The 10,680-nt window shown below is 39.4% G+C and overlaps 1 pseudogene; it reads left to right on the top strand.

The window, feature by feature from the left end:
- Positions 1-5,598: 5,598 nt before the first annotated feature.
- LOC101416941 (S-adenosylmethionine decarboxylase proenzyme pseudogene) lies at positions 5,599-10,384 on the top strand (annotated as a pseudogene).
- Positions 10,385-10,680: the final 296 nt, after the last annotated feature.

Genomic DNA, 10,680 nt, shown 5'->3' with positions numbered 1-10,680 from the left:
AAAAGTCTACTGTGATGGACCAGGCACTTATAAACAGGACTATGTAAACTTCCAGAGAATTTGATTCAAATATTTAGGAGCATACCTTCACTAAGGAATTAGAGCATCGAAAGGATAGTTCCTTGCTCACTTGAAGGACATTCTAAGTGGGCTGATTTGGCCATCTAACATTCCTAGTTAGTATGGCTAGAAGTTGTAGCTAAGTCTTTTTATTTTCAGCTTATTGTAAAAATGGGTCTCGTCATATTTATATCTTCCATGCATAGGATGATACCTCAGGTAAAAAGAAAATTAGAAATGAAAGATAAAAGGCAAAAAAAAAAAAAAAAAGAAAGAAAGAAATAACTAAGGTGTTTTTGTTTCCTAAACTGACCAAAGCAGATAGATGAAATGGTTTGGCTTAAACAGTGGAAACTTACTGCATTACAGTTTGAGGCTGGGAAAATGTCCACATCAAGGAATCATCAAGGTGATACTTTCTTCCAGAAGTCTGACTGCTGGCAATCCTTGTGTTCTTCGTCATATGGCAATCCTTGGCTTCCTTGTCACACGACAAGGTGCATGTTAGCCTCTGCTGGTCTCTCCCTTCTTTTCCAAGTTTCCTTGATTTCAACTTATTGCTTCTTGTGGTGCTCTCTCTCTCTCTCTCTATATATATATATATATACATACACACACATATATATATATATTCATTCTGATTATAAAGGACTCCAGTAAGAGGATTAAGACCCATTCTGAATGAGGTGGGTGACACCTTAACTGAAATAGCCCCACCAAAAGGTACTCCTTAGAATGGGTTTACACCCACAGGAATGAATGAGATTAACCACTACAAGAGGCAAGAGAAGAAATAATTAGCTTTAAAAAAAATAACTGTAAATGGAAAACAAAAACAAAACAGGAGTGAGAAAATCAATGCAAGCAATGTTCAGGCAGGTAACATCAATGAGAGAAGTGTTTGTGTATCTGCAGAAGTAAACATAAGGGAAAATATTTCCCTTGCACGACAAAATTTTGCTTGCTTCTGTTTTTCTTATTAACTATTTCAGTCTTTCATTTTCAGGTTTTGTTAAGAGAATAATGAAATGCAAATGTAACATCCCGTTCTCCTTTGCAGAAGATTACTATGGGGTGTTCCATGACCCAGTTTTGGCCATTGAAACAGAAAGAGGAAGTCAAATAGAAGCTTCTGAAATCAGTTTTCCTCCTGGAGAAAAGCTGGGAACAGAGCAAGGGAAAACATGTTTCGTGTCCCAGGCCCCTCATTTTTTACTTAGGTACCATCCTATGAAGACGCGAGTTTTGGAACCACAGCAACCATCTTGCAATTATGAGTGAAAGCATCACTGACACACAAAATAGCATGAAAATGAAAAATTGTTGGGAAACTCATGACATTGGTAAGTTGTCATACCCAACCAGGGACAGTCTACCTCTGGACTTTAGTCACTAAATGATAAATTTCTTATGTCTTAAGTCATTTACTGATAACTGTTACTGAGACCTGAATTCTTCCTAGCAAAGACACGGTGTTTTCATTTAATTTATAATGCAAAGCATCATGAACTCAAGGCAGTCAAGATTAAAGATTCCCAAGAAATACACTGTGATTAACATAAAGTATAGAATGTTAGCAGGATGAATAAGGCAGAAAAATAAAATTAATAATCCATTACCTTGAGAGCCTCACACTCTGGTTAGAAAAATCAAACAAACAGGCATATCTATATACACACTCCCTTGTACACACACAATTAAAAAAATAAATTTTATGTCATTAATTGTAAATGAAAACCTAGTAAACAAAGTGCAGAAGTGATACAGGAAAAAAGTTTCATGATACACTTAATCTTGGATCTCAAATTCTATATTGTTCTTTGGGTGTTTCTGGCCATAGACTATAAATTCAATAGGTGATGCTGGGGTTATGGCTTGGATCAAGTCACAAATGCCATCTCATATCACCTTCTTCATCCTTCATATATTATGAATTGAAAATTGAGTGGCTTTTGTATTCATACAAAACTGGTAGATCAAACCAAAGGCTTCCTAACACTGTGGGAAGAATAAACAATTAGGTAATATAGTGGATAGGGTAAAAAAATAAGCTATTGTCTTCCACGAAGTTCAGGAATCTTTAGTTACAAAGTAGGAAAAGGACACCTTTCCTAGACACCAGATTGACCCATGGTTATGGGAGAATCATCCTGCTACCACCATGAGACAATTAAATAAATCCAAAGAGAAATTAGTCTTTTGACAAATTTGTTGTAAACAGAAAAGCAGCTTAAAGTGGGGTAAGAAAGAACCAAAAAATGAAGGAAGTCAGAGAAAAGACTTGTTTCCTTACCTCTCACTATTCCCAAACATGCATAGCACTATTTCCCCTCTCTATGTACATCTGTAGGCTCCCTGATGAGTTACTTCAGTTATGCACATTGGATCAAAGCCTAAGCTTGGAGCTCCTGTATCAGACCATCATCTTTATCCCAGCAGACCTGTTCAACAGGCTTTATTAGGTCTTCAGAAAGGAATGTGGAATGGGATAATATAAAAAACAAGCTTCTGGGAGGTGCCCTATGCAATGTTACCAAAGCACCAAGCTTATAGTGATCTCAGATGAGCCACCTTCTCAGCTGAGCTAGAACAGAGATCTCTGAGCTAGTGAAACACTAACCTGTTCACACTACTTTTATGGTCAAATCTAAATATTACTTGGTAATATGGTTTTATAAACTAGATAAACCTTTGACAGTGTCTTGTAGGCTGATGAGAGCAGAGAAAATCTGAATGGATGGCAAGACATGTAGGCCATCCAAGATAATTCTTCCAACTGATTTGATAAATTGACCATTAATCCCTGTTCTACTGTATTTACTACCCTTATTTCCCTCCTCCAAATTCACTAAGCCTAAAAATTCACCATAGGACAACAAATTTATTGTTTGATTTATGAATCCAGTTACCATTTCCATCTACAAATAGTTTCATGAATTCCTCATTGGTAGCTACAGTTTCAAATGGCAACGGATTTAGAAAATGACAATATGAGGGAACAGGTGTAGTTCAGTGGTTGAGCGGATGCTTCACATGTACAAGGTCTGGGGCTCAATCCCTGGTATCTCCTAAAAACAAATCAAAACAAAAGCACCGTTGTGCCCTAAAGAAAATATGAGCATGCAATATCTTTATGGTTTCTGTTCATAAAAATAATCTGCAAAGAAAGATAAGAATCATTGTTCCTATTGTACTCTAGCGTATTTTCATCTGGAAAAGTTTCCATTGGGTTAAACCCATTAATGTAAGTTTTCAGAATTTCCTAACCATGTCATATACATGCTGTGATGGTTAGGCTATTGTGTCAACTCGGCCAGGTAATTGTGCCCAGTTGTTTGGTCAAGCAACACATGGGCTAACTGTAATACAAGGGCATTTATGGACTTTAGTCACCATTGACTTTACTGCAGTGGTAAATCATAGATAGTTGATTACAATTACACCAATCAGGGAGATTGCCATCAGCAATGAGTGAGGCTTTATCCAATCAGCTGAATGCCTTTAAAGGCGAAGTGATTCCAGCATTAAGCGAGAATTTCCCCGCTCATCTTTGGACAGCCAGCGTCTCCCAGAAATCATCAAGAACCTTCATTGGACTTTAATTGGAGCCCCTGGTTGCAGCCTGCCTGCAGAACCTGGACTTGTGAATCCCCATGGCTGCGTGAGAGACTCATAAAATCACATACTACCGGCAGATATCTCTTGTTGACTCTGTTTACCTAGAGAACCCTGACTAATACACATACTTAAGCCTCTCTTTTTTATTTAGAGTTCGTCCTTGTCTGCAATGCCTCTCTGTGCATGCTTGGCCTATTGTCTCTCAGTCACTTCTCAAGATGAACCTAAGCAGTTACCACTTCTTAACTCCTCCAGGTAGAAAGGTATTTTGACCCTAAATCAACCTACCTAGTGCATGTGAAAATGCTTCATAAATTCTAAAATATTCCAGGTAAGCTTGAATTAACATATCACCCACATTCTGTCTGGATGCAACCTTGAATACACATCCTTTCCGAGCATTCAAAGTCTAAAGGGCCTATATTAATTGGATTTCTAGGTGCACTTGGATACAGAATTAGATAATTTTGAATTCATGCACAGGCTATATTAATAATAATCAAGAACCCAAACATATTACATCAATATCTGTTGTAACTCACATCTAAGTGGCTTGTTCAGTGCCTGTACAGAATATTCATGGGCTCTGGCTAAAGTTCAAGAACTTTCATCTCCCTTGTGGAACAATAAGTATCTTTTGTTACCACGCTTGGGAAACCTCCCAGTTAGGTCCATGGAAGATTTCATCCACTCATAGCCTCCCTGGGCACTGCTTGGCACCACCCTTTCAAATTGGCAGATGAGTTGATAGCTGCTGGGTATGTCTGAGGATTTCCTCATTCCTGAGTGACACCCCTGCACTGGAAAGAGAGTCCTTCAGTTTTAGCATGGTTTCTTCAAGAACATGGTTGATATTTCTACAAAGAAATGAAAAACTTCTGAACATGAAGGGAAGAAGAGATTCCTATCAGTCCCTTGCAGGAATTCTGCATGTCTCTAGCTTTAAGTTTGAAGATGGCTTCTTGTTGTACATCTATTTGCTTATGTAAAGGAGATAGACTCTCTGAGAAACTTATACCACCTGTCCTCATCCTGCCCATCTTAGGTAACGCACACTCCTCTTTCTGGGCCATAAAGTATTCTGGGCTCTGAAGCCCTGGTCTCCCTCCCACCCATCTGCTCTGGTAGGGTTTTTCAGTGTGCTGGACTCCCTGAAGGGGAGTGTGTGAGCCTTACTGCACAGTAGCTTTAAGCCCTCAGATCCCGTAGGAATCTTTTCTTGCAAAAGCTCAAGCCCACTGTTCCCCAGGCATTTTCTTGGCTTTAAGCATCTTGTGATATCAGATTCTAGAATCAAATCTCCAAACTCTGATAGGAAAATCAGTCTGACTACTGTAGTGAACTAAAGCTATGTAAATCACAGAGCATAATTTGAAGAAATTATTCTGTTTGGCTAAACTGCACACCATCACTTCTCATAAAGTTCTGTATAATTCAAATGTGTACAGTTAATAGAACTGATCAGAGACAAAAGAGTTCTGTGGATCATCTCCCTCCTCAGCCTAGCAAACAAGGAGCTTTGAGTACTTTTTTCTGGCCAAACAATCATTATTATATATTTTTATGTGTGTTTTAAGGTTGAGTTATATTTCTAGGAAAATACACAGTTTGAAGAGGTTTCATATTTCCTATGCCTTACCACATACTTTGTGGGCCTCAAGTGAACTACTGTTCACTCACTGAACGTTCTATGTGCAAATGTGCTGCATATCCTTAACTGTCCCTTGTGTGCTTTTTCTTGTATATCATTTTGTTCATCAAGGTTATCAATGGGTACTTGTAAAATATTATTTATGGGTGGCTTCAACCTAGATTAGCAGGTGCCAAAGCTCAAGCTGTTCATTTAATGTTCATGTATCCATGTAGTAAACATTTACTGAACACCATTATGTGCCAGACAGTGGGGTAGGCATTGGTACAATGGACAGTGTGATGAACCACCCAAAATCCTCCTTCAGAAATGAAGGACTAAATCCTCTGCTGCTGGGAGAGCTGCTGACTGCCAGTCTTCAGTGAGACCCTCTGGAAATTGGCTTCAGAGGAAGAAGACTGCCTTGCCCAAGTTCACACGCAGTTTAAGTGCAATGACAAGTGATGCTAAGGGATAAAGGCCACCCCGCCTCAACTAGACACAAGGGCTATTATAGCTTCAGAGTTCCCTGATGGGTTGGCTAGACCCTTACTGAGACCACATCACAGCCCAACTTCTCTTTTTGTCCTATCCTGTTCCTTCCCTCCTCCTAAGACCCTTTGATTCAAGAATTCTCCCTGCATGCTAATCTCCATTTCATTGTCTGCTTCCTGGGAAAACTAACCTACAACATAAACAAAATTTAACAAGGGAGAGGTAGCCTCTGATCTTATGGAAAATTCATTCTAGTTGGGGAAGATAGAAAATACATAGATAAAGAAACAACTACTCAAAAGAATTCTAGTAATGGATAAAACAAAACTGGATAATGTAATGGAAAGTCAGTGGGGTTGGGAGCAATCTAGAACCTCTCCGAGGAAGATTTATTTGAACTGAAACCTAAAAGACAAAAAGGACTCAGACACAGGAAGATCTGGAGATAGAATATTGCTGAAAGAAGGAACAGGAAGTTCAAATCTCCCAATCTGAGAATGTGTTTAGACTGATTTAGGACCCTCAAGATGGCCAAAGTATCTAAGGCACAGTGATCAAGGTGTATGGGTCATGCAATGAGCTGGAGAGATTTAGAACATCTGGATTATGCTGGGCCTTCCAGGTCAATTGCAAGTGGAAACTACTGGAGTAGTTTAAGTAGGATTGGCATGGTTGCAGTAATTGGAGGTAGTAATGGCAGAATATTATGGTGCTGGGTTCAATATGGGGGTGGTGAGGGATGAAGGTAAGTAAAAAAAAAAAAAAAAAAAGAATTAAAGATCATACCTAAGGTTTCCATTTGAGATACTTGGTAAACACTAGTACAAGCTACTGTTACAGGAAATCTAGAAGGAGGAGAGTTTTGAGGGGAAAAATCAAAAGTTCTACTGGGACATTTTAAATTTGAGACACCTATTAGACATCTAATAGCAGGCAATTTATAACAGCCTACTGCTAAGGGTAGAAGTCTTACTTAAAGTTATGTGACTGGCTAATATTGCTTAGCAATAGAGGGAGAAGAGGAGAAGGCCAGGTCAAATACTTAGGAATCATCAGCACTTAGAGCCTGGGCAAAGAAGGTAGCCAGTAAGAAAAACATAAAGGTGCAGTGCCACAGGATGCCTACATAAGTTACAGAAAACTCCAAATAACATTTCCTAAATAACACAAAGCATGAAGGCCCAAGATTGGAAAGTAATAGGTTACTTTAATTCAGCATCTCTATGTTTTCATCAAACACTCAATGCCTTTCCACTTTTCTATTCTGATATGCTAAGTCTTCCCCACGTCCAAGATGTCTGCCACTGTTTCTTCTCCAGGACCTCTTTAAAGTGTGGGAAAAAACCTTTCCCAGAAGATCCTCAGCAACTTCTCCTGTCTCATTGGCACTAATCTGTGCCCAAATCAATCACTGCAGACAGACTGGTACACAAAATATTGGCTTGGACTAGCCATAATATATTCCTTTCCTGGGGATAAAAGCCATTGGCCTGGAGCACACAGAGGATAGACTTACAAACCAAATGGGGCTCTGTTGGCAAGAGGAAGGGGAGAAGGAATAGTTGTTGAGTAGACAACCAAGAGTATCTGCTATGAGTGTCCACTAAGATATAATAAAAACCAGGGATGTGGTGTCAGGTAAGACAGGAAATGAAACTATCTAAAGGAGAAGTTTACTGGTCAGGAAAGATGATAGAAAAGTGGTCCCTGGATTTTGCAAATTGTAACAAATAAATGGTATGACAATTGAGGCCTCAATGGAAGAGAGGTATGTTCATTTCCCAACCCCCGTTCTTATGGGTATGAACTGATTTGTAAATAGGACGCTTGAAGATATTATTAGTTAAGGTGTGTCCAAACTGATTGAGGGTGGGTCTTTATCCCATATGACTGAAATCCTTATAAGCAAAGGAGATTGGACATAGGAGAGAACCCAAGGGGAGCAGCCAGAAGCTAGAAGTTAACAGAATGGGGATGAGAAAGGAGAAGATGCCGCCATGTGAATTTTCATATGACAGGAAATTCAAGGAACACAAAAATTGCTGTCCAGCCAGAAAATACCAACACTGGGAGGAAGCAAGCCTTCTAGCCTCTGAAATGTTTGAGCCAATAAATTCTTGTTGTTAAGCTGTATTTGATTTAACAGCCAGGAAGCTAATATAGGTGGAAACAGAACCCAATTCTTTTATGTTTTACTCAAAACAGGAACAGAAAAATAGGCAGTAACTGAAAGTTGAAACAGAGTAAGAGGAGTTCTATTTTTTTTAAAGATGGGGAAAATGAAACATGATTATGGATCACAGGAGACAATCCAGTAAAGAAGAGGAAATTGATAATGAATGAAAAAAGGAAATAACCATTTGTCTGTTCTTCGAGGCTAGAGAGGGGCTCCTCAATAGTGGCCCTGAGGACATTTTGAGCCAAATAATTCTATGTGGTGGGGCCTGCCCTGTGCATATCGGGTATTTGACAGCATCCCTGGCCCCTGCCCATTAGATGCTAGTAGGACCACCCTCCAGGTGAGACAGCCCAAAGTATCTCCAAACATTTCCAAATGTCCGCTGGGGGAAAAAATTACTCCCACTCCACTGGGGCAGATGAAAAGTCATTCTAATCACAAATGGAAAGGCCAATCTCTTATAAGAGTGGAGACAATTTATGCATTGCACTTTTCATCTTTATGGAGGGAAAGCAGAGAGTGGGCACCAATAGAAGTCCATTTTTGGATTTGGAGGTTTTTAACCAGTCATAGTACGGTGGTATAGCCAAGTATTATTGAACATTTGTGGAGAGAGAAGAAAGTATTCAATAGTCATTTTGGAGAGTGGGAGAGCAAGCAATTTAGGAAAGTAAAATTTGAGATGTGTTGCTATAAATAGAAAGACTGGGCACTATTCCTAAGTGACTTCTAAGTCTGTTTCTCCTCCAGTCACTGTCAGATTCTTGAGCATAGGCATGAATACGTGGCAGTCATGTTTAACCAGGATTGGAGCTTACCAGGCAATTATGGTAGAGACGAGTGTGGCAGGTGATGGAATTTAGATGAAAAACATTAGCGTTGGAATATAGAGTTTAAGATGGATAAGGAGAAAAGTGACGACATGTGGAGACGATGAGAGGTGGTGAAAAAGTGTAGCGTGAATGGACTGGGGATCTTGGATATGCTGACAAGTTGCTGTAAGGGACACATCAAAATAAGGGGGCAGGAATAATAGGAGACAGCAGCCAGATGAGGTCCCTGAAGTCAGGATTTAAGAAAGGACAGGACTTACACAGCGTGGCTGGTGACATTAGCTAGCGCTCGCTCTCCTCTCTGTAACTGGGAAGCAGTGGACTACAAGAGACTGAACTGTATCTGCCTCTTATTTCCAATTTCCAACAGACTCATGTTTCAACTTTCCCTCACAAAAAAAGCCAGGGAAAATTTCCTAACCCTTTTTGAAAAATAGTTAATATAAAATTATAGAAAAAAAAAAAAAAAGGAACCTGAACTTTAGTAACACAGCTGGAACAGAAAAGATTTAATTAAGTTTTTAAGTTGATCTCCTGTGGTTGTTGATTATTCGCTAGTCTCATGGTGAAGGAAGCTGCACATTTTCTCCAAGCGACTGAGAAGCTGGTGGGGGTTTGGTTCTCTTGGCAGCAGCCCAACGCAAAACAAGGTTCTGGGGGAACCTGTATCACCCCAAGATCTGAGTGGGACATACTTTTGAAGGATACGCGATGTTCAATCATCAGTGTGGCAAAAACTGACAAGCAGGAAGCTTATGTACTCAGTAAGAGCAGCATGTTTGTCTCCAAGAGACATTTCATTTTAAAGACATGTGGTGCCACCCTCTTAGTTAAAGCACTGGTTCCCCTGTTGAAACTTACTAGGGATTACAGTGGGTTTGACTCAACTCAAAGCTTCTTTTATTCTGGTAAGAATTTAATGAAGCCTTCTCACCAAGGGTACCCACACCAGAATATCCAGGAAGAAATAGAGTTTCTTGATGCAATTTTCCCAAACGGAGCAGCATATTGTATTGGACAGATGAATTCTCTTGGTACCTGTAAACTCTGGATTTCCCAGAAAGTCGTGTAATCAGTTAGCCTGATCAAACCCGGGACATTCTAATGAGTGAGCTTGACCCAGCAGTTACGGACCAGTTCTGCATGAAAGATGGTGTTACTGCAAAGGATGTCACTCATGAGAGTGGAATTCATGACCTGATACCAGGTTCTGTCATTGATGCCACATTGTTCAGTCCTTGTGGGTATTCGATGAATGGAATGACATCAAATGGAGCTTATTTGACTATTCACATCACTCCAGAACCAGAATTTTCTTATGTTAACTTTGAAAAAAATGTAAGTCTGACCTCCTATGATGACCTGATCAGGAAAATTGTGGAAGTCTTCAAGGCAGGAAAATTCATGACGACCTCATTTGTGAATCAGAGTTCTAGATGTTGCACAGTGCTTCCTTCAACCCAGAAGATAGAAGGTTTCAAACGTCTTGACTTCCAGAGTGTTATGTTCAATGATTACAACTTTGTTTTTATTGGCTTTGCTAAGAATCAGCAGAGCAGAGTTGATTAAGAAAAATGAAGAAAAAATGAAAAAAGAAAACACACATAGAAGAAGGCAGTGGCTACTTTCTAGGTATTGATTCTGGGGGTCATGCTCTCCATAACCACCATGTTGTAGCTGCAGAAAGCCCTAGTGGTAATCATAGTGTAATCACTTTGAATTGTTAAATGCATTATTTTATCAAGGAATTAAATATCTTGCATGAATGCTTTCTTCTGTGTTTAGGTATTCTATGCCACTCTTGCTGTGAAACTGAAGTGCATGTGGAAAAAAAACCTTTTTCTGTATGAAACTTTACAACACTT

This window comes from Dasypus novemcinctus, chromosome 11, assembly GCF_030445035.2.
Source record: "Dasypus novemcinctus isolate mDasNov1 chromosome 11, mDasNov1.1.hap2, whole genome shotgun sequence".
Classification (NCBI taxonomy): domain Eukaryota; kingdom Metazoa; phylum Chordata; class Mammalia; order Cingulata; family Dasypodidae; genus Dasypus; species Dasypus novemcinctus.
The sequence above is the reverse complement of the archived record's forward strand: the minus strand, read 5'-3'. Positions and strand labels throughout refer to the sequence as shown.